Source organism: Rhincodon typus, chromosome 4 (assembly GCF_021869965.1).
Source record: "Rhincodon typus isolate 14 chromosome 4, sRhiTyp1.1, whole genome shotgun sequence".
NCBI lineage: Eukaryota > Metazoa > Chordata > Chondrichthyes > Orectolobiformes > Rhincodontidae > Rhincodon > Rhincodon typus.
This window is the reverse complement of record NC_063335.1, coordinates 18,335,533-18,362,415: the sequence shown is the minus strand read 5'-3', so window position 1 is coordinate 18,362,415 and position 26,883 is coordinate 18,335,533. Positions and strand designations below refer to the sequence as shown.

General features: G+C 37.9%; 1 long non-coding RNA gene across 1 annotated transcript; it reads right to left on the bottom strand.

The window, feature by feature from the left end:
- Positions 1-86: 86 nt before the first annotated feature.
- Positions 87-26,812, bottom strand: LOC125482950. Its single transcript, XR_007261941.1, has 3 exons — positions 25,915-26,812; positions 5,011-5,068; positions 87-402 (listed from the first exon to the last, which is right to left on the bottom strand). It is a non-coding gene; the product is annotated as an uncharacterized LOC125482950 (long non-coding RNA).
- Between the last annotated feature and the right edge of the window lie 71 nt (positions 26,813-26,883).

The following is a 26,883-nucleotide window of genomic DNA, read 5'->3' as shown; positions in this document are numbered from 1 at the left end:
GATCAGCACAAGAACTTTTTCAGTAGATCCTGTACACAGGGTTCACTGAACTGCTTTCCTAGTTTCCCCATAGCGCTTTTGCCCCCAGTATGTGTTGTGACAATACCAAGGCTTTAAGAGGTGTGTTTTGTCCTAAAATTTATTGTGAAGAGAGGGTGAGATGGAGGTGACAAGGGTCTCTTCCAAACCAATAAAGTAAACAGCTTGTGAGGCCTTGCATTTTTTAAAAAGTTGGAACAATAAAAGCAGCATGAATGGGTGGAGTCAGGGTTCCACAGAATCAGGATTTTAGTTTAGCTTTCAGTGGTTGCTGGAGTTTTGAACCAGCATACATCTCTTCCTTCTACAGCTTGATGCTTGAATTCTTCCTCTGTCAGAATTTTCTCTTGATGTTCTTTCCTCCTGGACCAGAAAAACATTGCATGTGAGATAATCTATTTTACTGAATTTGCCTTTGCCAAGGTTGTGTTCATGGGACGATTTTCCATATTGTAACAGTTGCTGGTGAGTAGTTAAATAATTTATTATTCTGTTAATAGAGGTAAAGTTATACCAATTATTTTTCCTTTGTTTGTATTTTAAGTGTATGATAAAATTAAGTGTGTTTTGCTTAAAGCTGAGTAGTGTAACCAATCAAATTACTCCAGAACCCAGCACCTTAAACTGACCATTAAATAAGATAAAAGTTGGGGCCTTGCTATCTCCTTGACATATTTGAAGGGTATGCGGTCGGGTCAGAGTTTTAACTACATGCCAAAGGTTGATAATGGTTTACCTGTAACTAGCGTCCATTTACCTGTAATAGATGGTGATTCTTGTTAAGTACTAAATCTAGTTTGTGCTTTCTGTCAACCTGGGTCAGAAAATCAGTTAATTTATATGTTCCTGTATAAATATAGCTTATATTTCTTAAAAGGAAGATATTCTGTCAGTATTTGAGATGCAGGTCCCTTTAAGAATCAAACACGGCATTGAGTCTGTATCACTTATACTAGTCCCATTTTCCAGAACTAGACCAAGAATGTTATGGCATTTCAAGTGCTCATCCAAGTACTTTTTAAAGGATGTGAGGTTACTCACCTCAAGTACTCTCCCAGGCAGTGCATTCCAGAACCCTATTATACTCTGGATGAAAATATTTTGTCTCAAGTGCTAAACCTCCTGCCTTTCACTTTAAAATTATGACCCCTTGTCACTGACCCTTCAACTAAGGGAACAACTGCTTTCTACCCACCTGGTCCATGCCCCTCATAATCTTATACACCTCTTTCAGGGCCCCTCTCAACCACCTCTCCTCCAAATAAAACAGCTTGAGAATCTCTTCATAGCTAAGATGCTCCATTCCAGGCAGCCTCTTGGCAAATCTCCTATGCACCCCCTCCAGTGCAAGCACATCCTTCATATAGAGCAAAGAGTCATAGACTCATTGAGATGTACAGCATGGAAAAACACCCTTCAGACCAACTCATCCACGCAGACCAGATATCCTTGACAAATCTAGCCCCATTTGCCAGCATTTGGCCCATATCTCTCCAAACTCTTCCTATTCATATACCCATGCAGATGCCTTTTAAATGTTGTAATTGTACCTGCCTCCACCATTTCCTCTGACAATTTATTTCATACACGCACCACCCTCCGCATGAAAAAGTTGCCCCTTAGGTCTCTTTTAAATCTTTTCCCTTGCATCTTAAAACTATGGATTCTCTCACCCCTATTTACCCTATCCATGCCCCTTATGATTTTATAAACCTCTATAAGATCACCCCTCAGCCACTGAGGCTCCAGGGAAAATAGCCCCAGCCTTTTCAGCCTGTCCATAAAACACAAACCCTCCAACCCTGACAACATCCTTGTAAATCTTTTCTAAACCCTTTCAAGTTTCACAACATCCTTCCCACAGCAGGGAGACCAGAATTGCATGCAATACTCTAACAGTGGCTGAACCAATGTCCTGTACAGCTGCAACATGACCTCCCAACTCCTGTACTCTATGGACTGACCAATAAAGGCAAGCGTACCATACGCCTTCTTCACTATCCTATCTACCTGTGACTCCACTTTCAAGGAACTATGAACCTGCACTCCAAGGTCTCTTTGTTCAGCAACACTCCTCAGGACCTTACCATTAAGTATATAAGTCCTGCCCTGATTTGCCTTTCCAAAATGCAGCGCCTCACATTTATCTGTACACAGTACTCCAGCGGTGGCCCAACCAAAATCCTGAACAGCTCCAGTACAACCTCCCTGCTCTTATAATCTATGCCTCGACTGCTAAAGACAAGTGAGCTACATGCCCTCTTAACTACCGCATTAGCCTGTCCTGCCACCTTTGGGAATCTGTGGGCAAGCATCCTAAGATCCCTCTGTTCTTTGGAGCTTCCTAGTGCCCTACCATTCATTGAGTACTCCCCTGTTTGTTAATAATTCCACAGATTCATGACCTTCTGAGAGGAAAAATTCTTCCTTGTTTCTGTCTAAAATGTGCAGTCCCTTGTTCTGAGATTATGGCCTCTGGTCCTAAACTCTCCCACAAGTGGAAATAACATTTTTGCATCTACCTTGTCAAATCCTCTACAAATCTTGGATGTTTCAATAATGTCACCTCTCATTCTTCTGTATTCCAAGGACTACAAGCCCAACCTACTCAAGGTCTCCACATAAGACGGTCCCTCCATATCTGGGATCAGACTAGTGAATATTCTCTGGACCCCCCCTGCAATGCACTATATCTTAGATAAAGGTCCCAAAACTGTTTACAGTATTCTAACTGTGACTTGACTAGGGCCTAGTAAAGTTCTGGAAAAACCTCACTAATTTTTATACCCCATTCTATTTGCCTTCTCTATTATCCACTGAACTTGGATGCTAGTTTTTTTGTGATTCAAGGATGAGGATTCCCAAATCTCTCTGTTCTGTAGTTTTTTGCAGTCTTTCTCAATTTGGATAATATTCACCTCCTCTATTGTTCCTGCCAAGTGCGAAAGCTGATGTGTCTGCACATTATATCCCATCTGCCAAGCTGTTGCCCATCCATTTAACATGTCTATATCCCTCTTCAGACTCCTTGTATTATCCTCACCCTGTGCCTTCCCACCTGTTTTTGTCTCATCTGCAAGCTTGAGTATAGTACATCCAAGTCATTAATAATTGTGACCCCAGTAGAACTCTGTGGCACATTACTAGTTACAGGCTAAAAATGTCCCCCTACTCTCAATCCTATCTTATATTAGTTAGCCAATCCTTTATCCATTCTAATACTTTACCTCCAAAACCATGAGCTTTTATCTTATTAAGTAACCTAATGTGTGATGTCCTCTGAAAATCCAAATATATTATATCCACTGCTTACTCCATCCTGCTTGTTACCTCCTTAAAGTATTTCAGTAAATGATTTCCCCTTCATAAAGTCATGCTGACTCTGCTTGATCACATGATGTAGTTCTAAATGGTCCGTGATTACATCCTTTACAATAAACTTTAACATTTGTTTCCTTAAGCTAACTGGCCTATAGTCACCTGTGTTTTTTTTGTTTGTTTGTTTGTTTTTCTTTTTAGATAAAGGTGTTACTTTGGCAGTTTTCCAATCCTATGGGACTTTCCAGAATCTATGGATTCCTGAAGATCACTATCAGTGCATGCACTATCTCTGAAGCTACTTTCTTTAGTATCCTTGAAGGCATCCCATCAGGTCCAGGGGACTTATCAATCTTTAGCTCCATTATTTTCCCTAGCATGTTCTTTTCTCTAGTGATAGTTATTATATGTAATTATTCACCCTCCATTTGAAAATTTTGTGATGATATTAGTATCTGCTACTGTGCAGACTGATGCAAAGTATTTATTCAAATTATTTGTTATTTCCTTATTCCCCATTATTACTTCCCCAGCCACATTCTCTAAGAGGGCTATCTTTACTTTGGGTTCTCTCTTACTCCTTATTTTTTAAAGAAGCTCTTGCCCTCCATCTTGGCATTACTTGTGAGATTAATCTCAAAGATTATTTTCTCCCTCATTATTATTTTCTTATTTTCTTTTATGGATTTTTAAAACTTTCTCAATCCCAGATAGGATAGTGAAGAAGGCGTTTAGTATGCTCACCTTTATAGGTCACTGCACTGAGTATAGAAGTTGAGAGGTCATGTTGTGGCTGTACAGGACATTGTTTATGCCACTTTTAGAGGGCTGTGTGCAATTCTGGTCTCCCTCCTGTAGGAAGGATGGTATGAAACTAGAAAGGGTTCAGAAACGATTTAGAAAGATACTGGCAGGGTTGGAGGGTTTGAATTATAGGGAGAGGTTAAATAGGCTGGGGCTATTTTGCCTGGAGAGTCGGAGGCTGAGGGGTGACCTTATAGAGGTTTATAAAATCATGAGGGGCATGGTTAGAGTGAATAGCCAATGTAGGGGAGCCCAAAAATAGGGGGCATAGGTTGAAGTGGAGAGGGGAAAGAGTTAAAAGGGACCTGAGGGGTGACTTTTTCATACAGAGGATGGTGTTTATATGGAACAAGCTGCCAGAGGAAGTGTTGGAGGCTGGCACAATTACAGCATTTAAAAGTTATCTAGGAAGGGTTTAGAGGGATAAGGGCCAAATGCTGGCAAATGGCACTAGATTTATCTAGGATATCTGAGCGGCATGGACTTGTTGGACTGAAGGGTCTGTTTCTGTGCTGTATCTGCCTCTGACTCCATGACTGTCTCTCAATACACGCTGTAAAGATAGCTTTTTTACTTTTGGATTTTTTATGGGATGTTATTGATGGATGTGTATATCTGATGGGAAGCTATAAAGAACCACAAAAAAATGTCATTATCTTTTTATCTTAGATTATCTTATATTGTTTTAAGGAAGTGAGGGTAAAATTGTTGATAATACCAGTGCAGATATTTTTGATATTTTTTAGAATACCATTTTATGTCTGGTTAAGTGTGTCTAATTCAACAGTACTTCATTGGTTGTAATCCATGTGCTGGTCAGATTGTTAGTGATAATTTCTCTTAACTTACATTCAGTGTTTGCGTGCACACAAGCTGTTCTTCCATGAAGCACAGAGATTTGCGGCTCCTGACAAAGATAAACAAATCTATTATGGCAAGGAAAATGTCACATTGTTTTCTTACAGGACAAACCCATGATCCCCGAGCCGGAGAATATTTATGCAAAGCTTCTGGAAAAGGTAAAGGAAACTACTGTCAGAATGAAGAACTTAAAAAGAGATATAATTTTAAAATATAAACAAATGTTTCAGTTCTCACAAATGTATGTATTTTTGCATTTCTTTTTTACCAGGTTTCTCCAGAGGTACCTGCTTTCACCTATCTTTGCACCAGGAGTAAAATGAGAGAGTAGGAGATGCATTGTACACCTCTAATTGTGTCCAGATGAATAGTTACTCCAGTTATAGCGTTGCTGATTGCCCACTTCAGGCAGAAATTTATGTGTCCATTGAGGATAGTTAATGTTGATTGATGAAGTCAGTACTCTCTTTTCTATGTAAACTCGATGTTAATGATTAGAAACTCCATAAGCTAACATTTTGCCACACTTTCAGAGCTCAGGGTGAGAAGTAAAAGATGTGTCCTGACAGGAAGATAAGTCTTTCGACATAATTGTAACTTAATCCACTCAGTGAGGAACTTTCAGGATTGGATTGGCTGCCCATTACACAGCCCACTCAGTTTCATTGTCCGTTCGCTGATGTGTATAACAGACAGGCATGCCAATCCTGTCAGTTTCTTGCTGAGTAGTTTGTCTTAAAATAAACTATGTTTTGCAGAGATTTTTTCTTCCAAAAGAGCATTGATCATTAGGACAGGGTTGTCCTGATTTTACCTTTAACTTATTGGGTTGGTATTGGACTTTGGCCTGCTGTCTTGACCTTGTTATGACTTTGACCCAACATCCGTGTTGAGACATTTATACCGTCCCAGTCCAGAATTCCACTAGCAAGTGGCAACTTACCTGCAGCTAACAGGAATTGTTGGTGCTGATGTGCGTCAACAAATGTAGCAGCAGAAGAGGTAGGAGTGAAATTAAAGGTATATAAGATCCATGAAGACTACAAGGAATCATCAACAGTATTCCTTAACCTCAGTGAAAGAAGATGTTGCAACCAAACAATTTGCTTCCATTTGTTACTTTAGCTGTCATTCCCAACGCTATCCCTGGTAAACTTGCAAGCCTTATCTGGAAGTCCCTAGGAGTTATAGAAACAGGAACGGACAGAAGGGAAATAAGCTGAGAACATGTTCCTATCCTTACTTATTATTGTCAGGGGCTGATGAAAGGGATGTCAGTGATATTCCTAGTGCGTGTAGTGGGAGGAAAATTGATGTTATGGTGGTGAGGCACATAATTTTACCCAAATTTTTGTTGGAGAATATGGTTGTACTACCTTGAAATTTATTTGCCCTATAAATTGGTTGCTTTTTTATGTCAAACAATTTTTTTCATGAATTGCAGCTAAATTACTATGGTAACAAAACGTTTATCCTTCTCAAATAATTATTTTACTCAGGTATAGTGTGGATAATTTGCAGTACATTAGCTATCTATATCATTCAAAACTATACCCATTTCCAATTATTGCTGTAGAGGTCTGATGTTTGTGATATTTACATCGATGGTAAGTATGATTAATTTTATTTGCAGATCTTGGAAAATGCATTGAAATAAATATTTACCAATCTACCCAATATAAACAGTAAAAGATTCCTTTTATAATCAGGAACATACTGGATACTTTTAACAATATGATGTGTTATTTAAATTGGGTCCTTCGTTATAATTTTTTTTAAGGATTTGCCAATATTATTGTACTAAAACCATTAAGTCTATGATTAGAGATATGTCGATATATATGAGTTTCCGAACGTTTTGTTTAAGTTGGAAACTTTCAAGGAAAAACTGATTTAATGATGCCTGCTGTCTGTTCACAGGGAAATAAAAACCCAAAATAGGCACCAGATCCAGGAGAAATGTCCTCATAGTCTGTTAAAAATTATCCAGTATTTAATACAGTGTCCACATTCTCCTAAATCCTGGCAGCCAAGCTGTAATGAGTAATTTAAATTCAAACTAACCAAACTTCTGTAGAACCAATGCTTTAGCAACAGAGGAGTGAACCAAAAATGGAAGTAAACTATGCATGTGAAATACTTGATGTATGTAGCACATATTGGACATCGATCATAACTTAAAATGTAGAAACCTCCCACGCTACAGTCACCTCAAATGACACATGGTATTTTATCTGAGCACATCTTTCACAGATTTTTGTTCCAGCTGAATTTCTCTATAACCTAAAATTCCAATGACTTCGTGCAGAGTTCCTGGAAGAAGTGGAGCAACTCTGAAAGAAGTCCAGCATTTTTATTCAATGTTTTAAGGCCCTTTATGAACTCAGTCCTTATCAGAATATAACTTTGTGAAACATTCTTCAATTGATCCAGATCCTAATCTTTACCAATCTGTCACTGATAAGGTTTTGTATCCAATTCCTCGTGCCCTTTATAGTATTTACGTTTATTATGTTTAGTATTAGTAGGAGTAAGATATATTTTATTTCAGACTAAAAGAAGATAAGAAGAAGCTGGTGCTATTTGAATCAGAACAGACCATTTCTCTGTCCTGATGATGAACCACTGGACTTGAAACATTAACTCTGCTTTCTTCGCATAGATGCTGCTAGATCTGCTGAGTTTTGCCTGCAATTACTGTTTTGCTCCTATGCCTCCTATGTTTTAAGACGAGGGAAAATTGTAATGAAATAATCAGCAACATTAAAAGAGTTTTCAATAATTTAGAAAAAAGTCACACAACTGAGACCTATGATGGGTAACAATTTAGAGTAAACTTTATCATGTCTATAATAGATCCCAAAAGCAAGAAAATGCATTTATGGCTAAGTACTCAAAATTACCCCCAGTATTTAACTTCCCAAACAGTACCTTGCTAAATACTAAGAAGAGTTTTAAAAAAGCTTAAGCTTCGATTAAAATTAAGGAAGTCACCTCTTTTGTTTGAAAATCGTATCAGTGAATCAGGAAGGAGTGGTGAGATTCAATTCATGGAATAGTTCAGAAGAAAAAGGAAGCAGATTTTGTTCCATGGTTGCTTAAGAATTTGAAAATTAGGTAGAGATTGTCAGCATTTCTCCGCACTATCCAGTCTAACAACTGAAATTCAGCACAGATGACTCTGAACTCAAGTGTCAGCTTCTTTTTAAACTGGAACCTTCAAACACTGCAAAAATGAACTGCTCAGGAACCTGTTTGAGGCCTTCTTAACTAGTGGTCACTGCAGGGAATTGTGTGTCTGATAGTCAATCGAGTTATTTTGCCCCTTTTAAATTCAAATTTATGATAAATTATTTTATTGGTTGTGTCTTTTTAAAACAAGGAGACGTGGAAATTTGTTTCTTTGTGTCATCTTTATGGATCAAGCAAAAAGACACAGCGTCACACAAAAGTTTTCATTAAGTAGCCTATGAGAAAAATATACTTTTGCAAAGCTTTGATATTCAAGTTAAGAGTGACTTGCAGCAATTGAAATGAAAAGCATATCTGCTGTAATATGAAAATATAGGAGTCACAACGGTAACAAAATCCATAGGAAAATAAGTTTAAGGTGGGATAGAATTAAAAATAACTCCTGCTATGAACGCTAAATATCTTGATAGCTGTAAACTGACAGGAAACTCTAAATTTTAAAGGTGTAAATACTCTGAGAATAATTTGAAGTCATTTCAGTATGAATTTTAATGTGTAGAAAACAAAGAATATGAAATAATTCTCCACATTATTTTCACAATTGATGGTTGCAAAGTGCTTTAAGCTGTTCTGAGAATGTGACCTTAAATGATGTAAGTACAAGATTTTCCTTTCTATTCTATCTTATTTGTCATAATGTTTGTGATAAATAGCCCATTAATGAAGTCCATTGGACAACTCATGATAAATGTTACATGTGTTACAACAGATAGCTAGGCGGTGAAAGATGGAACTGGAATCCAGTATTCATATGCTTACAAGCTTTCCACTTGCAGAGTTGCAAATTACACTTTGTACAACCAAATCAATATCCTTGGTTTCTGTCCATGAGCATAGGAGAATCCCCAGTTAATACCCACTTCCTGAATATAATCAAATACCCAATTAGTTTACAATTAACATATGGTTGATGACAACCTTTGTGGTGCAATATTTTAACAGACTGCCAGCCAGCACATGTTCCTATTCCTAACTCATGGCAAGAATTCAAAGGAGAGAAATTAATAGCATCAAAGTTGCCATCAAAATAGTAGAGAGACTTTGTGCTTGCCAATACTTTGTGCAAATACAACAGCAACTTCAGGCGAGCACACATGCATGATCAAATAAAGACATTAAAGAGTTACAGCTTTTAGACCAATATGTTTGATGTTCTTGTACCCCAAAACGTTGTTGAAATTACTTTATCATTCTACTTTATCTTTCTCTGTAATGGTTCCAGCAAAATTGTAAACATTCATTTCAAAACATGTTTATGACTTTGCCATAATCTTGCAGAGAAGAAATTTTTAAGAATTTATTTTCAATTGTATTTTTTCATGTAGACATTTATGTAAGGTCATTGAAACATAAAAAAGAATAAAAATTGGAGCAGTAATAGATTATTCCACCAATAAGCCCACTCCATCATTCAATATGATCATGTCTGATCCTCTACATCAATGCTATATGCTCATTCTTTCCCCAAACCCCTTGATGTGTTTAGTGTCTAGAAACCTATCTATTTCTTTTTTAAATATTTTCAATAATTTGACCTCAACGGCTTTCTTAGGTTCACCGCTCTCCTCATTTCAGTCTTAAATAGCCGACAACATATCCTAGGACCATAACCCCTTGTTCTGGATCTCCAGGTCAGGGTAAACATCATCACTACATCTAGTCTGTCTGGCCCTGTCAGAGGCCCTTTCATGGGAGCCCCTTTTATCCTTCCAAAGTCCAGTGAATGTAAACTCAGTTGATCCAATCTCTCCTTTTACCTGCAATCTCAGAATCAGTCAGTGACCTCTTGCAGCACTTTATGACAAGTGTATCTTTTCTTAGGTAATAAGACAAAAACAGCATAAAATATTCCAGATATGGTCTCACTGAAACCCTATACAGCTGTAGCTCCTGTACGTAAATATTCTTATAGTGAGGACCAACGTCAACTGTTTGCTACACGTGCGTGCTTACTTTCAATGACCAGTGTAGAAGGATATCTATGTGTCTTTGTACATATAAATTTCCCAAGCTATCACCAATTAAATAATACTTCGCCATTTCCCACCAAAGCAGACAACTGGCACTCGTTCATGTTATACTGCATCTTCCATTCATCTGTCCCCTCACTAAGGCTCTGTGTATCCTTCTAACCACTCACAGTCCCGCCTAGTTTTGTGTCATTAGCAAACTTGGAAATATTACTTTTGATTCCCTCATCCAAATTGTTGATGCATTTTGTGAATAGCTGGAATCCTTGGTACCCCACATATCAATGCATTCCACTCCTGTAAAAATCCATTCATTGCTACTCACTGTTTCCTGTCTGTTAACCAATTTTCAAGCTATATTAGTATATTACAACCATGTTCTTTGAGTTTGCACACTAACCTCTTACGTGGGATTTAATCAAAAGCTTTCTGAAAATCCAAATACACCAAATCTGCTGTTATTGACTCATCTATCTAGTAGTTACTTCTGTGCAAAACTCCAGTAGGTTTGTCAAACATGACTTTCCTTTCATAAATTTACACTGACTTTGTGTAATTCCATTGGCATTGTCTAAATGGCCTGTATTGCATACATTATAACAGACTTCAGGATTTTCCCTTCCGTGGGTGCTATTCTAACCAGTCTGTGATTTTGCTGCTGGCCCTTGTTTCTTCTGCTTTCTATTTTTGTTTTCTCCAGTTACCTAGCTTTCATTTCCATCTTTGTTTCCTGCACTCCTGTTTCCCCATGTGGACACATAGCACAAGAGCAGCAGATACATGGGAAAGTTCCCCTCCAAGTTACTCACCATTCTGACTTGAAAGTATATTGCTGTTACTTCAGTATCACTGAGTGAAATCCTGGAGCTTTCTCCCTAATGGTATTGTAGGCTTACCCACAGCACGTGGACTACAGCATTTCAAGAAGGCTGATCACCACCACCTTCGCGAGGGTAGCAAGGGATGGGCAATAAATGCTGACCATAACGGCTACATCCCATGAGTGAATTAAAAAAAAGCCAGTGAGAAGTTAAAAAAAAGGTGCTAAATTTGTAGACAGGCATTTGGCTCTCATCTTCAGTTATTTTCACCAACTGATGTTTATCATACATAAGCAAAGGGTAATCCAGGAATGACAGAATTTTTTTTTTTACAGTTCAGACATCATACAGAAACCACTAAAGTTAAACCTGTTAAATAATATATTTTATGATGGTGTATCTAATGTTTAGAATTTCCCTGCAAAGTTGTAAAGAAACTAAATTGGCTTCTGTAAGTGACTCTATGGAACTAAACCAAAGCTAAAGTAAATTTAATACTGGTAGGCAGGACACTGGATGCTGCAATAATTCAATACAATTTGCTATAACTCTAGTTGCTGGGTTTGAATTTCCTTCAGTTCTTAGTTGAGTCAATCACAGCATATAGCTAGCATCAAATTGTCATTCTGACTCATGGACACCATAAGGAACACAGAATTTGCACTTATACTATGAATCTCTATAAGGTAATACAACTTTTTTTAAATTTCCCTATTTTGTATCTAAGATTTGTACCTATGTACTTTTTATCTAAGGTGGTGCTGTGAAGGGCGACATTGTGAACTTTTCACTGTACTCCTGTACTTCTGTACGTGAGTACAAATGACAATAAAGCTAATTCTGATTCCATTTGGTGACTTCACAATTTCCCAATGTCCGAAACACTTTTGAAGTGTAGCCACTCATATATCGATAAATGTGATTTTCAATTTTCATCCTGAGAAATGGCAACAAAATAATTAAAATAAACTATTTTTGTCTTATAGAATGAAGGATAAATATTCAGTAAACTCTCCTGCTGTTTTTTTAAAAGTGCCATGGGATTTTTTATGCGAAGGCAGAATCTCAGTTTAGCATCATCTCATCTGACTGATGGTTGAAGGAAATGCAAGAGTGGCAGCTCAACATACCAGGATGCAGACGTTTCAGGTGTAATAGTGGGTTCAGTAAGAGAGGTGGGGGCATTGCATTATAGGTAAAGGAAACTATCACTGCAGTATTGAGGGAAGATGTCCTGGATGGATCTTCAAATGAGGCCATCTATATAGAGGTTAGAAATAAAAAAAACAGGGTGATTACTTTTCTGGGATTTTACTACAGATCTCCCAGCTATCAGAGAGAGATGGGGGAGCAGATAACTATGCAAATCACAGAAAGTTGCAAGAGAAATTGGGTTATAGTTGTAGGGGATTTCAACTTTGCTAACATTAACTGGCATAAGCTTAGTGTGAAAGGATTAGATGGGATGGAATTTTAAAAGTCCATCAAGGAGAGCTTTTTGTACCACTCTATTGATAGTCCTTCTTGAGACGGGGCCGTGCTAGATCTAAACCTAGGGAATGAAGCTGGTCAAGAGATTTAAGTTTCAATGGCTGGGCATTGTGGGAGAATAACCATAACTCAGTAAATTTCAAAGTCATTATGGAGAGGGATAAGATACTGCAGAAGTTAAGTGTCTAAACTGGAGGAAAGTCAATTTCAATAGCATTAAACGGTCTGGCAAACATAGACTGGGAGCAGTTAGTTGCAAGTAAGTCTACATTTGGAAAGCAGGATTCTTTTAAAAACTAGAATAGTGAGAATTCAGGGCCAGTGTGTTCCTCTAAGAGTGAAGGAAAGGGCAGTAAGTCCAGGATATCCTGCATGTCTAGGATGTCGTGAGTTTGATAAAGAAAAGAAAGCATGGTATGTCAGGTACAGCACATTATAAACAGGAAAGTCCCTTCAAAAATACAGAGACTGTAGAGGATTGCTTCAAAAAAAAAACTAGATGGCAAAGAGGAGTCTTGAAATATGTTTGGCAGATAGGATTAAGGACTAAGGAAAATTTTAAGTTTTTTTTATGAGTTTATTAAGAGTAAGAGGATCACCAGAGAAAACCAGAGGGGCATGGAGACTGAGGATTTCGGTGAGGTCTTAAATGAATACTTCTCATCTGTATTCACAAAGGAGAAAGACATTGTAGTTGGGATTTCATGCAGTTGGATTTCAGTTGGGGTGGTGAGTTTCTGAAACATGTTAAGATTAATGAAGAGGAAGTAGGGTTATAAGGCATTTGGGATGTATTAGATGATTTAGTGGGCGTAATGATACATAAATTCCCAGGGCCTGATGAGATGTATCCCAGGCTGCTATTGGAGGCAAGGGAGGCGATTGCTGGGTTGATGCTGATATGTTTAATACTTCACTGGTCACAGGGGAAGCACCAGATGGCTGCAGGAGAGCTAATGTGGCTTATTTGTTCAAGAAAGGCAGCAGGGATAGGCCAAGGAATTACAGACCAGTTAGTCTGATATCATTGGTAGAAAAATTATTGGAGAAAGTTCTGAGGGACAGGATTAGTCAGCACGGATTTTTTAAAGGGGGATCCTGTTTGACGAATTGGATTAACTTTTTTGAAAAGGTGACAATATATTGATGAAGGTAATGCAGTTTATGTGATTTACATGGAATTCAGTGAAGCCTTTGACAAGGTCCCAACTGGAAGTCCAAAATGTAAAAACACATGGGCTCCAAGGCAAGGTTGCAAATTGGATTCAAAATTTGCTTATAAATAGGAGGCAAAGGGTGATGGTGGAGGTCTGTTTTTCTGATTGGAAGCCTGTGATTACAAGTGTACCACAGGCATCAGTGCTGGGATCCTTGCTGTTGGTCATGTATATGAATGCTTTGGATATGAAAGTAGAAGGTACAATTAGTACGTTTGCATATCACAAGGAAATTGGTGGTGCTGTTGATGGGGCGAACGATTGGCTCAGGCTACAGTCTGATATTGATGAGCTGGTGAAGTGGTCAGAGCAATTGTAGTTGGAATTTAAGTGCAAGATAAGTGCAAGGTGATGCCTTTTAGTAAGTCAAATAAGGAAATTATACCCACAATGAATGGTAGATCCCTGGAGAGTATTGAGGAACAAAGGCACCTTGGTGTACATAGTCCACAGATCCCTGATGTTGTCAGCAACAGGTAGACAGGCTAGTGAAGAAAGCATATGGGATGCTTTCCTTCATTACCAGGGTGTAGAATATAGGAGCAAGGAAGACTTGTTACAAATTAATAAAACATTGGTTAGGTGACAGGTAGAATCCTGTGTGTAGTTCCAGTCACCACAGTATCATAGTATCAGAAGGATGTGACTGCACTGGAGGGGATGCAGATTTACCAAGAATTTGCCTGGGATGAAAAGTCTCAGTTATGAGGAGAGACTGGATAGATTGGGTTTGTGTTCCTTGGTGCAGTAGAGGCTGAGGAGGGATCTGATTATGGTATACAAAATTATAAGAGACGTTGACAGAGTAGATCATGAGAATCTTTTCCCTATTGCAGAGGTGTCTAAGACCAAAGGGCATAAGTCTAAGATGAGGAGTAAGTGGTTTAGAGGAGATCTGACAAAAAATGTTTTCACCCAGAGGGTGGTCAAAATATGGAACATGCTGCCTGAAAGGGTTGTGGAGTCAGGTACTTGCACCTTATTTAAGAAGCTTCTGGATGAGGACGCAGGTAGGCCAGAAGTGAGCAGTGTTAAGAGCGTAAGAGAACAGCCCTAAGATGCAGCCGATCCAATCTTTTAGCTGTGACACTGTTGGTGCATGCAAAGTGTCCCTTCTGGAAACTTCCAATATTAGTTGCCCTTGCGTCCTGCAATGCAAATCTGAGCTTCCACACTCCCCTGCCAGTGTGTTAACAGGTTCCAAGATTACCATGTTGGCTCGGCAAATGCCAGATGACAATATCTGTGGATGACGGATGCTTGCATATTGTGTCTGTGGAACATGCCCCTGCTGAGGTTTGATCGACTGCAGTCTTGTCTGCCAGGCACTCAATCTGGTTTCCATATCTAGTTTTATCAACATCTAGCTTGTTTGGCGAATTTAGTTAGGTAGAAAGCTGAACATTTTTGAGATGAGTTGAGCTGTTAACAAGGCACTTAACAAACAAAAACTGCCTCCCCCCTAGTTGGCGACTTACTGCTGCGTATCAAAAGACTTCTCTTGCTAGCTAGTTTATAAAAAATATAACAGATGAAGCGATATCGGCCTTGCCAGGCTCCTTGTCTGATTCTGCCACAAACATTGGCATAGCCTGTGCCCAAATGTTGCAAGGTTTGGAACCAATTTAATCAGGTGAGGAAGGGGTGACAGGTGATGAACACTTAATGCAAGTTAGGCTATGGGCAGCATAGTTTTAATTGATGTAGAATTAATACCGAGACCCCCAGGTGAATTCAAGAATAATAAAGGCACAGAGAAAGGGTTTAATTACACATAAGCCAAGATGGGGCAGAATTGTAACTTTTTATGGAAATGATTGTATGTAGTGGCACAGGTATGGAATTGAAAGATCCTCTCAGAGTTAAAATGCTTAGCAATCTTGTGAGCAGTCTTCTACAGTGATACACAGTGAACATAATTTCTGTTGTTGTGAAAACGATAGCATTTGCACATGAAATGCTTTCTTTATCATTCCAGTGAATAACCACTGAGAAGTCTCAATAGATTGAATTTGCTTTTCCTCCAAATGCAACCCTACAAAAATAATATCATGCCACGCTGGAATTTTGTTGCATCCGCTGTGCCATCAAAGTTTTTTAAACCTACATACTCAAACTATTTGAGTTTCATGTTTCCTGGTTTCAATGTGATCCAGGTTGTTGACCTGTATCTCAAGTTACACTGTCACTTTCACAGAGGTGCATAGACAACATCAGTTGGCATTAACACAGAGTCGTAGAGTCATAGAGATGTACAGCACGGAAACGAATCCTTTGGTCCAACTTGTCCATGCTGACCAGATATCCTCGATAAATCTAGTCCCATTTGCCAGCATTTGACCCATATCCCTCTAACCCCTCCTCTTCATATACTCATCCAGATGCCTTTTTAAATGTTGTAGTTGTACCTGCCTCCACCACTTCCTCTGGAAGCTCATTCCATAGATGCACCACTCTCTGCATGAAAACGTTGTCTCTTAGGTCCCTTTTAAATCTTTCCCCTCTAACCCTAAACCTATGCCCTCTAGTTTTAGACTTCCCCATCCCAAGAAAAAGACCTTATCTATTTACCCTATCCATGCCCTTCCATGATTTTATAAACCTTTATAAGGTCACCCCTCAGCCTCCAACGCTCCAGGGAAAATAGCCCCAGCCTATTCAGCCTCTCCCTATAGCTCAAACTCTCCAACCCTGGCAACATCCTTGTAATTCTTTTCTGAACCCTTTCAAGTTTCACAACATCTTCCTAAAGCAGGGAGACCAGAATTGCACACAATATTCCAAAAGTGGCCTAACCAATGTACTGTAGAGCCACAACATGACCTCCTGACTTCTATACTAAATGCACTGACCAATAAAGGCAAGCATACCAAACGCCTTCTTCACTGTCCTATCTACCTGTGACTCCACTTTCAAGGAACTATGAGCCTGCGCTTCAAGGTCTCTGCTCAGCAACACTCCCTAGGACCTTACCTTACATTAAGAGTATAAGTCCTGCCCTGATTTGCCTTTCCAAAATGTAGCACCTCACATTTATCTAAATTAAACTTCATCTGCCACTCCTCAGTCCATTGGCCCATCCGATCAAGATCCCATTGTACTCTGAGGTAACCTTCTTTGCTGACAACTATACCTCCAAGTTGGGTGTCATCTGCAAACTTACTAACCATACCTCCTATATTCACATCCAAGTCATTTATATAAATGTCAAAAAGCAGTGATCTGAGCACCGATCCTTGTGCCACACCACTGGTTACTAGCCTCCAGTCTGAAAAGCAAACCTCCACCACCACCTTCTGTCTTCTACCTTTGAGCCAGTTCTGTACCCAAATGGCTAGCTCTCCCTGTATTCCATGTAATCTAACCTTGCTAACCAGTCTACCATGAGGAACCTTGCCACATGCCATCAATCCTCTTCATTACTTCTTCAAAAAACTCAATCAAGTGAGACACAATTTCCCATGACATAAAAGGTAGACAACAGCACTGACATGTCTCAATGATTTCTCATTTCCATGAAAATAATCTGAACTTCTACTAGAAATAATAGGTAGACAAATTACTTTATTTCTAATGAAACAAAATAACTCTTGAATTAATCTGGAATGTTTTTGAAAGACTTCTTATAAGATACACTTTGTTATGACTTTGTCCTTTCATTCTCAAGTGTTCAGTTTAAATTCAATCCAAACGAATGGAATGGAAGTTTCTGGGTCTCATACCTGCCAGGAACGTTTATGAAATGAATTTGGCCACCAGTTCCTAAGGAACATGGACCCACACTAAGAAACTTCTCACAATTTATCAATAAATTCATAGCCTCACTCAGAAGCACTATTTGGATGGAAATGGAAAATCTCACACTGCTGCAGTAAGATGGACTTTGGAGGCTGCAATTACAATATAGTTGTGGGGTGCATTTGAATGAGCTGAAAAGTGCTTTATTGCAACAATAAGAGAAAATTTTGCTGCAATCATTTACCTCACCTTGATTAGCATAAAAATTCCTCTAAAGATAAAAACTAAGCCACATGTGAAAATCACAACTAAAATTGATTATCTAATTTCACTGACCACAATGATATAGATATTTGAAAGAATTATATAGAGATAGTTATGACACTGGCATGGTGGTTCAGTTTAGAAGTTCATAAATAATTTCAATCAACACTGTTGCAAATACAAAGCAGAATGTATATTCCACATTATGTCATATATTAGTGTGAAACCCAAAACCTTAAAAATCTCCTTAGCTAACATCAAACATTTGAAGAAACGAAACATTTGGCTTTTGGTTCTCAATAGATTAATGCAATATAACATGTAGAGATTTTATATTTTAGCATTTTGACTCTCAAGAATGTAAGAAACTTACGCCAAATTGGAAAGTTGCCACTCATTGCACAAAGGCCATGTTCACTCCTTTTTTTTGATACAGCAACGTAAGTGAATACAGCAGGCACCTCAAAAAGTTTGAGTCAATGGGTATTTACCCCAGAGAACATGGACCTGATCTGAGCAAAAATAAAAATCAGCTGAAAAAAGCAATTCTATTGTAAACATTTCCTGATCCAAGCAAAATAATACCAAATATTTGAAACTGAAGCATAAAATAGAACACAGTTATTTGCATTTAACACTCTGGCCTGAATATTAATCCACTGCCAATTTTCACTGTTGACATTGTTGTGCTGCTGCTACTACTTTGACATTGGTGTCTCTGCTACATTTTTGGCTTTCATTCTTCCTATTTGTTACAAGCTCAACATCTCAGTCCATACGCATGTCAACGCTCCATATTACAAACTGCACCTTTACTTGCCCAATGATTAGGCAACTAAATTTAGGAATTGAACTGGGGTGTCTTGTCATTGTTCATTGACAGATTAGTTATATCATACACTTAAACCATGATCTTTGTGAACCTTCGAAGGGAAGGAAAATTTCACTGGACTATTATTGGACAAACTGCCAAACAAATTTAATAATCTGTTACTGGATAGATGAACAGATGCATTAGCACATTGGGTACCTCAATCAAAACAAGAATTACTGACAGAGATAAAAGGCACCCAAACATAGTTTCCAAAAACTACCAATGAAATACAATGAAATCTTGATCAGCCAATGGGCTGAGGAGTGGCAAATGAGGTTTAATTCAGGTAAATGCGCAGTGTTACATTTTGGTAAGACAAATCAGGACAGGACTTACACAGTTAATGGTAAGTCCCTGGGGAGTGTTGTTGAACACAGAGACTTTGGTTTTGGAATCATAGTTGCTTGAAAGTGGCATCACAGGTAGGCAAGGTGACGAAAAAGGCCGCATACTTTCCATCATTGGTCAACATATTGAATATAAGAGTTTGGACATCATGTTGCGACTGTACAAGACATTGGTGAGGCCACATTTGGAGTACGGCACACAATTTTGGTCGCCCTGCTATAGGAAGGACATTATTAAATGGAAAGAGTGCAGGAAAGATTTATAAGGCTGTTACCAAGACTAGTGGATTTGAGTTATAAGGAGAGGCTGGATAGGCTGGGACTGTTTTCTGTGGAGCATAGGAGGCTGAGGGGTGACCTTATAGAGGTTTATAGAATCATGAGAAGGATAGATAAGGTGATTAGCATTGATCTTTTCCCCAAGGTAGGAGTGTCCAAAACTAGACAGCATAGTTTTAAGTTAAGAGGGGAAATATTTAAAAGGGATCTGAGGGTGCAGCGTTTATGGAACGAGCTACCTGAGTAAGTGGTAGAGTCAAGTACAATTACAATATTTAAAAGACATTTGGACAGGTACTTGAACAGGAAAGATTTAGAGGGCTATGGGCTAAATGCAAGCTAATGGGGTTAGTTCAGTTTAGGAAACCATGGATGAGTTGGACTGAAGGGTCTGTTTCCATACTGTACGACTTTATGACTCTAAATGTCTACATAAACTAAACTCATAAATTTTTGTTTCTGAATTGGCTACAGCTATCTGACATCAAAGCTCACATATAAAAATAAAGTAGGCGTTTTTCTGAGTAAACCTGACTTCTAGTTGCATATTGTACTGTGACTACAAGATAACAAAAATTACATAACATATGAGAAACTTAGGACCTTGTAGGATTCTTTACAATATTAATTTATAGTGCCAACTCCACAACAATCTCTAGTCAGGAAAAATGTGTGTTTTGGAAAGATATCTTTATAAACATTGCAGTCTAAATACTTGTTATACTTTAAATGTACATAAGAGCTGTCTGACAACTCAAAAATATTAAAAAGTAATGTAAAAATTCAGGCTGCACTGTATGCAGATTACTGAAGTTGGTGTGAAATTAAAATGAGATAAACACAATTTTATTTAGATGGTCTCATAATATTTGCAAAACTTCAATGGGAGGGCAGGCTTGATAACTTTATTCCAAGGTATTATCATATGCTTACTCTACCTATGCTGCTACTTTCTATGTTTCAATATTTACATGGATATGAAACTGAAATATCTTCATTTTAACAAAGAATAAGCTGGTCTACTACAGATGGTAACATCTATCATTTTTGTGTCTCACATAGGTTGAATTTATGATTTTATGTATATAGATAAGGAATTACTGATTAATTGCTAAACAAGCAAAGACAGAACAGTATACCTTTGAATTATTTATTTATTTGAAGATTGATAAAATCCAGAACATGAAATAAGCCTGATTTAAGTATAATTTTCCATTAGAACTTCATGAGACTTTTATAAAGAATTCAAGTTTAATCTCTTTATTAATAGAAATCCTAAATGTTGATTAGCCATTGAGATATAAAGCAGTGTTCAAATTGCCTCCTGACTGATAATTGTAGTTAGCAGTCTGTAGCATTAGTAAGTTGCAACGTACAACTTGGCTGTTAATATTAAATCTCTATTGCTTGTGAAAATAGATGGAAACAAATACCTCATTTAAAATAAATATAAGACAACAGTACATTACAACTATTAACTATAGTTTTGATATTATTAATTCTAGATGAACTACTAAATGTGAAGTTCCCTTGTCATTAACTTCAGAAGTGGCCAACGTTCAGCATGAATTCTATCTCTAGTCAGTGGCTATGTGCATTCACTGGTGTATCTATAACTCTTGGGTCAATAGTTTATGACTATAGCTCCAGACTGTAAACAATATTTGGATTATGCACTGGACTCCACATAATCCCCTTCTAAATCAAGCAACATCAGACAACTTTCTGACAATGAAACATAGGAAATGTTATCAAATTGGAATTTTCCTTCCACCCAGGATTTGGTCATCCTGTAGAACAACGACACAAGCCAGAGGTCACAACTATCAGTTACACTGAGACTACTTTTTTAAAATCTAATATTCTGTGCAAGGACCCAACGAAAAAGAGCAGAACACGTTCTGATTGTCGTACAGAAAGACTGACTTTCTGTAAGTCAGATAGGAATGTACTTAACCAAAAAATTAAGACAAAGGATCAAAAGGATGCTCGGTTGGAAGGATTATTTCGCATGGCAGAAGAAAACACTGGCTGTTTGGTTTATATCTGGAGTGAGAATAATGGAAAGATAAGATGACCTATGACAGTACTAGCGCCAATTCTATCTTTGTTCCTTCTCCATGTTTACCTTCCGTAAGCCATGGGAAGATACGCTGTCCCGTTTACTTGAATATATTTGGATTAGCTGCGCATTGCATGGCATCAAAAAAATGAAGGGTGTGTTATAAAAAAATCTAAAAGACGTGATAACACTTCCTCACACGGAGGAAATGTTAAATCAAAACTCTGGGTCTACTGAAATGTAACCAGGGAAGAAGACACTGACTCGTTTATGGGGAGCAGCCAATGAAACAATGTACACTGTATATCAATAGACTACAAACTTGTATACGAGCAGTAAGAAATGCATTAGCTTTCTGTCCAAATGTTTCAATTTTACTCAATAACCACCATACCACTTGGATTTGTGGCAATTGGTACAAAGAGAGAGCCCAAATGTATTCAGTTTGCACCTGTCAATTCTTTCACTAGGTTTATCGAAATATAACTGTTCATCCTTTCAAAAAAGTATTATGTGATTGATTGCCGTGCAACAATATATTGGTAAAATAATACGCCTGAATATTTACTTCTCTTATTCCTCCAAAATCCGAAATATTTGAATCATATTTTAGTGTTGAAATAACAGACGAACTGACCTTTGTAAGCGTGAACCTAGAGACTTTATTTTTTAAAATTATACACCTGCAGTCGTGGCAATTTCAGCTGACATTACAGATACTTCACAGATTTTCGATTCACATTGGTATCAATTTCGCCCTGTCTATATTAGTGGCTATATTTTTAGTCTTTGTTAACGACATTCCTAAATCATTTACTGGTGATTCGTGCTCTTTTGTAACGAATGTTTGCAAGAACACAAAACGAATACATGTATATATGGATAATGGCGAATTATAAAATGCAGTTAGCGCTGAAGTATTGGTGATCACGAAGGTTTAATTCACTTTTGCTGCTTTTAAGTGGCAACTTCATAAATAATATTTATGAATTTAGGGATTTGACATCTACTTGGGAAATTTAAAAACAGAAATTGGAATCAGGCATCAGATCTCTCAAGTAGTCTCTCCACTTCACGCTTCAGTGACCCTTCACATGTAAACCAGAACGTGTTTTATTTTGTGTGAAGAACAGACTGGGAGTGCGATCGCGTATATTATTCCGAATACACTTGTAAATAGATAACAGAAATTAATGTATATATAGAATAATAGTCCTATACTATAAGGCGTAAAATGAAGAATCCACACGTGTGAACTGCATATCACATTTAGAAGGAAGCAGTGTCGATAATTGTAATATTTGGTCTCATTAACTGCACTGCACCGAAATTATTTATTTATTACATACTATTTTGAAACTTTATCACCAATATCTCGTTAATTTACTTTCTCAATATCTGGGTGATGACGACATATTATTTTACTGTTTCTACGTTGCACCTGTAATTGTGGAAATGTATAAAATCGAATCTTCAATTGTTTAGTGATGTGGTTATTGTAACCGTTAGGAAGGGCATGCCGCTATCATTTCTATAATATATTTTTAAAAGTATCAGCCACGCATTTAAAAAAAGAATTTGAAGCTTGAAGAATTAGCCAGCTTATTGTTTAAAATAATCGAGATGCTGACTCCGAACTCCTCAGCTCCAGTCGTAAAGCTGGGATTTCGTACTTTAGCTAGTAAGTTAAACATGAATTTCATCCTAAATGTTAAGATGATGTCCGGAATGGTCATTCCAGTTAGGGTGAAATCTCGAATGAAATTAATATAGAGGTTGCATTCTGCTCAGTTCGAATGCTTAATACTGTTCACATTATTTGGTAATGCACAAAAATGCGGAAACTGAGCAATATATGTCTCCATTGATCAGATCCATATTAGAATTTCAGCAAGTGGCATTGTCTTATTTTGTTTTAATGTTTCTACACCATCAGTCTGAGAGCTCTAGCGCTAGTTCTTTATTGTTTAATTGTATTTCTGATTAAAGAAAGTGATGTTTCGTACCAGAACGTGAATCATAGAAAAATGGATATTGAGTCAAACAAATCATGCAAAAGGTCGTGTAACCCGCACTCGTTTATTTTCTATTCAGGGCTAAACACATCAACACACAGATCAACATTCACTGAAAACTATCAATGGATTGTCTATGTCTTCAGTTTTTTGGAACTCCATACATAGGAGACAAACCTAGAGTTTGCTTTATCCAAATGTTGAAAAAAAGGTCACTTCTTGTCTGGATAGTATTGGTAGAAGTATGTACTCAATACTTGGTGGATCCGACGTTTCTATATAGATTGCGGTGTCTGATAAAGAGCGGGGCAGTTTTTTTTTCCATTCGAAAGTTTATATCACTGTGATGGCAACCATATTCCATTCACTCTATGGTCTGACTACAAATTATTTATAAGGATAAAGCACACCGCCTCCGATTCGTTCGCAATCAATCAGGGTTGATTCTATTTTCGATGTCTTTTTTAATTAATCAAATTATGCATTCTTTTGAATGTGCTGTCCAACATATCCAACCTCTTTTCATCAATTGTTCGATTGAACGTAAGAAACTAGAACTAAAAAAAAAGTTTGAAATTCATTACTGGAACATTTCGATAGCGTGACTTTGCTAATGAATCAGTGAAACTTTGAGCAAACTCATTTCATCTTGCCCATGCACATTCATGAACTTTTGAGATATGTACTGTACTTCACTGGTTTCAAAAATAAGGACAGATTTTTAAAAAAAAAATATATCACTATGAACACGGGGAGAGTGAATGTGCGCAGTTTGACTTGCTTCAGTAAGAACCTGCAGCTGACCGGCGTGTAATGATTGACCGCTGAAAAGACTGTTGGTTTACAGAACCTCTCCGGTATAGTCATTTATTTTTCAATGTTGGCTGCATTACAGAAGTTTGAGAACTTATGTGAGGAAAATGAATTGTACGCCGCTGGATTTAAAACTAATTTGTCATATAGTTAAGTAGCCAGAAAAGGTTAGATCTACTACTGGTATTGCTAAATTGTAATGCCAGCGTTGTCAAATGGCGAGCTGTTGGAACTTTTGAGAGCCTCCTGGTGAATAAGCAAAGCACAAAGAAATAGAAAGAAGTCACCTTTATTGACAATGATATCATCATAATAGAACCAGAGTATCATTTATTTGAAAGCACATGAACACCTTTAATCTATTTGTTAAGAATTTGTTACCAGCATGGTTTAATAGGATGTCTGATGGAGTATATTTTGCATATACACAAACATCACTCTGACTTTGACATATTAGGTGGATTAAACTATGTTAAGACCCGACTCTAAGTAATTAGGGAATGTGAATGTTTTGATGTTGTTTTCCTTTCTTCCCTGTTAAAACGTGAGAGAGGTCTCGGATAGGGAGACAGTACGGCGTCCAGCAGTTCATTCCTGTGTGCCATTCTTTAACACTGCTATCAGAAGAGAACACACACAGCTTGTTCTGTTTAGCCCAGTCACCTCATCACTCTTTCTGTTGACCGCGGCAGCACAACAATCTGTACAGCTCAGTGAGCCAGCAGCCGTTCTCGACTGCAGCAAAGAGCCAGACACTGAACGTAGAATGAAATTCTCAGTCTTTCGACTCGGCGCAAAAAAAAATATATATAACTAGCCACCTTTCACAGCTGGGCGACTCGTTTTAAGCCTAATCAACACTCAGAATTAGACTGAGAAGGGCTATATGCACCGTCGGCAAAAAAAAGTTTCATTCTTATTTTTCACAGTAATCCCATCAACTGTTTTTTGTATGATATCAGTTACAGTGTTATCACAGCAAATCCAGCAGATTTCTTCAGTTTTTCTATTAGCAATGCAATTCCGATTTGGAGGATTATACTTTGACTCAATTTACTAAACAAGATATTTGAAAAGCTTTATGAAAGTTCGCTTCTTCAGAAACATTAGAAACTACAGGATATATCATATATCTTCATTTACCAAAGTGAACTCATACATGGACGTTTGCCACGTCTGAGTGGAAATCGCTATGAACAAAAACTGCTAAATTACTTACCGTTCCCCTGAATGAATACACAAATACAGTCTAGAGAACGGTCAAGTGCACCTCAAAGCTGTTTAACAACTGTCTGGCCGCGTTGCAGGCTCTACACCACATTGCGAGTCTTATTTATACACATGTAGACATATGTATGCTGAGCCTTAGATGTACTAAACTCATGTAACTATTTCTATCAGAGATATAAAGTATATTTATTTTAAAATTCCTGACAACGAAATCCTAGACGAGTTTTCTAATCACTTTTATCTTTGAGCTGTTTTTGGACGTCGTAAAAGGTCATTTAAATGCTACTTGTAAAAACTTTTAAAAGATGGCCATTGTGGCTGACTTCTCTATTTATAAATCACACATAGACACAATCTGATTCATTTTTTAACCAACGAGATGCAAGATCATCCCACAGTTTCGATCAAAGCGGTTTAACCACTGACGTGCCTATTGAACGAATTTGTTTGTTTTAATTTGCACTTTGTTCGATTTACAGTTTTTTTTGCAATGAACTCAGGCTGTAAATTATCACTTACTTTTAAGGTTCAAAGAAGGATCCCTGGTAAGGCAGTGAAGATGTCAGGCCGCTGACACCCAGATGGTTCGAGTGCAAGACAGGACAAAGCATTAATAAAAGAAAAAAGAAACTAGTTATACAGCGATACAGAAAGATTTGTAACTCTCTCGCAGGACTGGACGTGAGGATTTTTCAAAACTGATAACGAAATCAAAACCATGTCTTGGAAACGACTATTGCCCAATTGCAGTCTCAATACAAACCACTTCTGTGTCGGAATTAAATGCCCACATTACCAGTGATATGATGGCGCGAGAATATCGATATTTCTGTAAGTGTAGCGACAGTTTCGATCGGGCTTTGTTCGGGTAATGGAGATAGCTGCATTGTTGCCTTTTTTTGTGAAGTTGGGATTCCTTCGAGTAGGGAGGCAAAGACACTTTAAACTCTTGAAGACAAGCTATTTTACGGTTTGGGGATTCTATCTCCTGTGTTGTTCAGCATCATACAATCCTGCCAGTTTATAGCAGGCAGGCAGAAAGCACTGTTATGGTTAAATTTGTCAGTGACTCCAACAGATGAGACTTCCCAAATTGGATTTTTTTTAAGGTTTTCTTTTTTAAACACTAGGGTCTGCACAAATAAAGTTAAATAAATGGCTCGTTCATTTAAATCGAAACCTTGCACTACTTCCGAGTTTCTCCAAACCACTGCCTTCGCTGAAGTTATGATTTTTTTTTAAAAAAGAAAGCTTTTATTTAACTCGGAATTTTCTTGTAGCGAGTCCAGCTCGTGTCCTCTGTGAAACCCCGGCCAGTTTTTTGTCGGCTTGGGCCAAGATTGATGAAAGGAAGCTGAATGTTGTATTGCGCACCTGACCTCAGGGCAAACAAGTTATTTTAACCGTGCAACATCTCTCTCGCTCTCTCTCTCTCTCTCTCTACCAACCACCACCGCCCCTCCCGCCCCCAGCGGTGGGGCCGCTTCA